The sequence below is a fragment of the Dasypus novemcinctus genome, chromosome 21 (assembly GCF_030445035.2).
Source record: "Dasypus novemcinctus isolate mDasNov1 chromosome 21, mDasNov1.1.hap2, whole genome shotgun sequence".
Classification (NCBI taxonomy): Eukaryota; Metazoa; Chordata; class Mammalia; order Cingulata; family Dasypodidae; genus Dasypus; species Dasypus novemcinctus.
Window position 1 is genome coordinate 35,503,088 of NC_080693.1, and position 6,727 is coordinate 35,509,814.

Below are 6,727 nucleotides of genomic sequence, written 5' to 3' on the forward strand. Positions count from 1 at the left end.
GTCCTCCTGGTAAAAGAAGAGAAAGTGTGCCTGTGTGGTGAGCCAGTGCCAGTGTGGCAAGCCGAGTGCCTGCGCAGTGAGCTGGGTGCCCGCGCAGCGAGCCAAGTGCCCATGTGGGTGCCCATGTGGTGAGCTGAGTGCCCACGCGAGTACCTGTGTGGTTAGTCAAGTGCCCACATGAGTGCCTGTGCGGCAAGTAGAGTGCCTGCATGAGTGCCCACGCAGTGAGCCAGTGCCTGTGCAAGTGAGTCACACAGCAAGATGATGATGCAAGAAAAGAAAGACAAATGGGGGACTCAAGGTGAAGCACAGCAGAGACCAGAAACTGAGGTGACACAACTGATAGGGAACCTCTCTCCACATCAGAGGTTTCCAGGATCAAATCCTGGTGAATCCTAGAGGAGAAAGACAAGAAGACAAAAAGAGAAATAGATACAGAAAATGGACACAGCAAAAACAGTAGGGAGGGGGAAGGGAATAAATAAATTAAAAAAAATTTTTTTAAAAGAAGAGCATCTGGGGGACTAGACCTGTAATCAAGGGATGGAAGAGATACCTAAACTAAGACAGAAAATGAACTATAAAAGAAAAAGACATTTAACCACATAAAAGTTTGATGAATAAATGACTCAAGAACTCCAGATACCATCAAAGAAAAGATAAACATTTGACCACATAAAAATTTAAAATCTTTGTATGGCCAAATATACCATTAATAAAGTCAGTGGACAAATAATAGATCTAAAACATATATATATATATATATTTAATTTAAATATATATATTTAAAGGGCAGGTATATGAAGTGAGAAATCAACTAGAATGTCAGTTGATTTAGAAGTTTTTTACAAAACCTTGAGTAAGAAGACAATACAAAAGTGTTAAGAAAATACCCCATTTTTATAAAGGACTCAATGACTTCTGTGTGCGCATGTATGTACGCATGCATGGGTGAGAGTAGAGAGAGAGAAAGACAATCTGGAAAGGAGAAAAGAGTGATGCAAGTGAGGCTTCAAAACCCCACTCACATTATTAGACAGGAGATTAACAAAGAAATAGAACTTGAATATGATAAATGAGTTAGACCTAACAGACACATACAGAACACAGCATCCAAACTCAGCGGGTTATACATTCTCAAGTACCCATGGATCTTTCTCCAGTATAGATCACATGTTAGGACACAATGCAGCTCTCGGGAAACGGACTTTGGCCCAGTGGTTAGGGCGTCCGTCTACCACATGGGAGGTCCGCGGTTCAAGCCCCGGGCCTCCTTGACCCGTGTGGAGCTGGCCCAAGCGCAGTGCTGATGCGTGCAAGGAGTGCCGTGCTACACGGGGTGTCCCCCGCGTAGGGGAGCCCCACGCGCAAGGAGTGCACCCATAAGGAGAGCCGCCCAGCGCGAAGGAGGGAGCAGCCTGCCGAGGAATGGCGCCGCCCACACTTCCCGTGCCGCTGAAGACAACAGAAGCGGACAAAGAAACAAGACGCAGCAAAAAGACACAGAAAACAGACAACCGGGGGAGGGGAGGGGAATTAAATAAATAAAAATAAATCTTTAAAAAAAAAACAAAAAAAACCAAAAACAATGCAGCTCTCAATAAATATAAAAAGACAGATTATACAAAGCACCTTCTCAGATCATAATGGAATGAAACTGGAAATCAATAATAGGCAAGAGGTAAATTTACGAATGTGTGAAGGCCAAACAAAACAGTCCTAAATAATCACTGGGTCAAAGAAGAAATTGCAAATGAAATCAGTAAATATATTAAGATAAATGAAAATGACAGCACAACTTATTAAAACTTACGGAAAACAGCAATTGCAGTGCTGAGAGGGAAATTTATAGCCTTAAATGCCTATATTAAAAAAGAGAAGGGAAGCGGATGTGGCTCAACTGATAGAGCATCTGCCTACCACACAGGAGGTCCAGGGTTCGATCCCCAGGGCCTCCTGACCCGTGTGGTGAGCTGGCCCATGCACAGTGCTGCCACGTGCAAGGAGTGCCATGCCACACAGGTGTCCCTGTGTAGGGGTCCCCCAGGCACAAGGAGTGTGCCCCACAAGGAGAGCTGCCCTGTGTGAAAAAAGCACAGCCCGCCCAGGAGTGGCATACATGGAGAGCTGACACAGCAAGATGATGCAACAAAAAAGAGATGCAGTTTCCCAGTGCCGCCGCCAGATAATGCGAGCAGACACAGAAGAATACACAACGAAGGGACACAGCAGACAACGGCGGGGAAGGGGAGAGAGAAAAAAAAAAAGAAGAGCTAAAATCAAAGATCTAACTGAACAACCGGAATAACTAGAAAAAGAACAGCAAACTAGCCCCAAAGCAAGCAGAAGGAAAGAGTATGTCACCACTGTTATTCAACATTGTACTACAAGTTCTAGCTAGAACAATTAGACAAGAAAAAACAAAATTAAAGGCACCCAAATAGGAAAAGAGGAAGTAGAACTCTATTTATGGATGACATGATCCTATATTTAGAAAATTCTGAAATGTCTACAAAAAAGCTACTTGAGCTAATAAATGAGTTCAGCAAAGTGGCAGGATACAAGATCAACATGCGAAAACATTACTGAATGTTTTTGTACACTAGTATTGAACAATCTGAGGAGGAAATAGGGGAAAAATTCCATTTACAAATAGCAACAAAAAGACTCAAATACCTAGGAATTAACTTAACCAAAGAAATACAGGGAAGTGGATTTGGCTCAACTGATAGAGCATCCACCTACCATATGGGAAGTCCAGGGTTCAAACCTGGGGCCCTCTTGACCCGTGTGGTAAGCTGGCCCACATGCAGTGCTGATGCAGGCAGGGTGTCCCCCATGTAGGGGAGCCCCACATGCAAGGAGTGTGCCCCTCAAGGAAGGCCACCCTGTGTGAAAAAAGCGCAGCCTGCCCAGGAGTGGTGCTGCACACACGGAAAGCTGACACAGCAAGGTGACGCAACAAAAAGACATGGATTCCTGGTGCTGCTGACAAGAATGCAAGTGGACAAAAGGGGGAGGGGGAGGAGGGGAGAGAAATAAATAAAAAATAAAAACCTTTAAAAAAAAATACAGGACCTATATGCAGAAAACTACAAAACAGTGCTAAAAGAAATAAGTGAAGACCTGAAGACCTAAACAAATGGAAAGGCATTCCATGTTCATGGATTGGAAGACTAAATATCATGAAGATGTCAATCCCACCCAAACTGATTTATAGATTCAATGCAATACCGATCAAAATTCTTAAAAGCCTAGTTTACAGAATTAGAAAAGGCAAAACCAAATTCATTTAGAAGGGAAAGCATACCCGAATAGCCAAAAAGCATTCTAAAAAAGGGTAACATGGGAGGAATTTCACTGCCTGACCTTGAAGCATATTACAAAGCTACAATGGTCAAAACAGCATGGTACTGGCATAAAGACAGACACATCGATCAGTAGAATAGAAGTGAGAATCCAGAAATAAACCCTCACCTTTACAGCCAACTGTTTGACAAACCTACAAAGTCCATGTTAACGGGATAAGACAGTCTCTTCAACAGGTGCTTGGAGAACTAGATATCTATAACCAAAAGAATGAAAGAAGACCCCTATCTCACTCCCGATACAAGAATCAACTCAGATTGGATCAAAGACCTAAATATAAAAGCCAGGACCACAAAACTACTAGAAGAAAATGTAGAGAAAATCTTAAAGGCCTTGTGGTTTCTTGGACCATAAGCACACGCAACAGAAGAAAAAATGGGTGAATGGGACCTCCTTAAAATTAAACACTTTTGCACCTCACAGGACTTTGTCAAAAGGGTGAAAAGGCAGCTAACTCAATGGAAATATTTGGAAATCACATATCCAATAAGGGTTTAATATGCATGATATATATAAAGAGATGTTACAACAATAAATAGACAAACAACCCTACTAAAAAAATAGGCAAAAGACTTGAATAGACATTTGTCCAAAGAAGAAATACATACCATTAAATTGCATTTATTTGCAAAAAAAAAAAAAATACAAATGGCTAAAAAACACATGAAAAAATATTCAACATCATTAATGATTGGGGAAATGCAAATCAAAACTACAATGAGATATTTCACCCTATCAAAATGGCCATAATCAGAGAACTACATGTGTTGGAGAGGATGTGGAGAAAGAGGAACACTGTTCACTGTTGGTGGGAATGCAGACTTGTACAGCCATGTTGAGAACTATTTGGCAGTTCATATAGAAGTTGAATATAAATTTGCCACATGACCCTGCAATACCAGTACTGGGTATATACCCAGAGGAACTGAGAGCAATGACAACAACAGACATTTGCACATTGATGTCAGAGCAGCGTTACTCATGATTGTTAAAGATGGAAACAACCCAGGTGTCCACTAACTGATGAATAAACAAACTGTGGTGTATACATAAGATGGAATATTATGCAGGTGTAAGAAGAAATGAAATCATAAAGCATATGACAACATGGATCAACCTGGAGGACATTATGTTGTGAAGCAAGTCAGACACAAAAGGACAAATACTGTATGATTGCACTACTCTGAACTAAATATATTGTGACATATTGTATGATTCCATTTATTTTTATTTTATTTTTCTTCATCACATTATTTTAAAAATGTTATTGACATATATTAATAAATCATAAATCCATCCAACGTGTACAATCAATAGTATATGGTAGGTTCCATTTATATAAAATGTAAATGTAAATCTATTTATAAAGAAGAAATTAGATTAGTGGTTTTGTAGGGCTAGGGAAGGCATGCTAAGGGGTGTAAAGTTTTCTTTTTGAAGTAATGAAATGGTTCTAAAATTTTTTGTGGGGATGATACACAACATTGTGATTATACTAAAAGCCATTACTTATATACTTTGGATAGATTGTATGGTGTGTAACTATATCTCAGTAAAACTTCTTGATAAATAAGTAATTGTGCAACAAAAGCCAGACATAGCAGCTAGGTACAGCAGGGGAAACAGACTGAGAGGTAAAGAATTTTCTTGTTTGTCTGTTTTCTGTTTATTGTATTATTATTTAAATAATGAAAATGCTTTCATAATGATTGAAATGATGCCCAACTATACAGTTATACCAAATACCATTGATTGTTCACTTTGGATGAATTGTATGCTTTATTAATATGTACCAATAAAATTGATTTGTTTAAAAAAAAGTACTAGAACTACTGGTATAGGAATATCTAGGATGTATTGTTAAGTAAAAGCAGTTTAGTTATATATATAGTATGATTCTCCCTCAGTAAAGACAAATAAAACCCCTATATGTGTGTGTGTGTGGTGTATGTTTGTATAAAGGTATATACACTTGGTTACCTTAGGAGGGTAGATGGACAGGGGAGGCTTTGTCTTTGATACATCTTTGCATTGTATTATTTCACTTGATACAATATGCATCTATTATTTGTATAACTTAAAAACCAACAGGGGTGAATGTGGCTCAAGTAGTTGAATGCCTATCTTACACAGGGAGATCTAGGGTTCAGTTCCTGGTGCCTCCTGAAAAAATATAAACAAACAACAAACAAAAGAAACAGAAAAAACAACTGAGGGAAGCCGATGTGGCTCAGTGATTGAGCGCCAGCTTCTCACACACCCAGCCTCAAAAAAAAAAAAAACCCAAATTTTAAAACATGCAAAACAACATCAACAAAATAATTGTTTATATTATCTCTTTTTCCTCTCATCTACCCAAGTCATATGCCTCCTAATTAGTTGCTGGAAGCACCACATCAATTACCATCTGGAATTTGACTTACCAACTGCAACAAGGACTAACATTCTAATTCACACAAGCTTTTACTACTGGCACCTAAGAATTTTCTGTTTTGGCCATTCTGCCATTTCCCACCCTTGTTTTATTTGCTGGATCATTATTAACGAGAGTGTGTCTTGGAATTCCCTCTTCTGAATCTTGGGCAATCCCAGGCTCACATTAGTCCTCTTATACTATCTTTCCCCAGTTTTCCATTCAGGCAACTGAGATCATTATGTTTCTAGAGCAGGGCTGTCCAACAGAAATATAATGAAAGCCACATAAGTAATTTTAAGTTTGCTAAGAGTCACATTTAAAAAGTAAAAAGAAACATGAAACTAATTTTAATGTATCTTATTTAGCCTAATATTAAAAATACATATATCATTTCAACATGTAATCAATATTTAAAAATGAGATGTGGGAGCAGATGTGGCTCAAGTGGTTGAACAGCTGCTTCCCACATGCGAGGTCCCGGATTTGGTTCCCTGTACATCTTAAAAAACAAAAACAATAGGCAAAACATGAAAAAGCCGACTCAGGGGAGCCAATGTGGCTCACTCAGGGGTTGAGCGCTCTTTTTCCACATAGGAGGTCCCAGGTTTAATCCCCAGCTCCCAGCACCTCAAAAAAAAAAACATAAAAAAACAAAAAAAACGCGTACATCTCAGTTTGGGCTAGCCACCTTTGAAGAGCTTAATAGCCACATGTGGCTAGTGGCGACCTATTGGACAACAGTTTGGATAAGCCCCTCCCCCGAGGGTCCTGCAGTTCATAACTGTTCCTCCTCCTTGTCTCTTCCAAATTCATTAAGACTTCCAGCGTATAAATAAGGTGAGTTGTTCAAAGGAACACACACTCCAACTATAACTCTTGAATTCTTACCTTTAGGCTATTTGCAGAAGTTAGTTCCACCTTCAGTGAATATAATTCCTACAC